This window comes from Phaethon lepturus, unplaced genomic scaffold (genome assembly GCF_000687285.1).
Source record: "Phaethon lepturus isolate BGI_N335 unplaced genomic scaffold, ASM68728v1 scaffold26235, whole genome shotgun sequence".
Classification (NCBI taxonomy): Eukaryota; Metazoa; Chordata; class Aves; order Phaethontiformes; family Phaethontidae; genus Phaethon; species Phaethon lepturus.
This window is the reverse complement of record NW_010538753.1, coordinates 37-281: the sequence shown is the minus strand read 5'-3', so window position 1 is coordinate 281 and position 245 is coordinate 37.

The following is a 245-nucleotide window of genomic DNA, read 5'->3' as shown; positions in this document are numbered from 1 at the left end:
CCGTGGCCCGGCCGCCGGGGGGCCGGCAGACACGCAAGTCACAAGAGGGGAGCACGAGAGGCAGCGCTGGGCCCTGCCCCTGCTCACCCCCCACCTTTCCCAAGAGGGAACACACTGGGGGCTTCCCCGGGCAGACCCCAAGCTCTCTGTCTACTTGCAACCCCCCCTGCGCCTCCCCGGCCCCACCTGGAAGAGGATGGCTCTGCTCCGTGCCACAGGACTCTTCCCCTTCTACATTGAATACT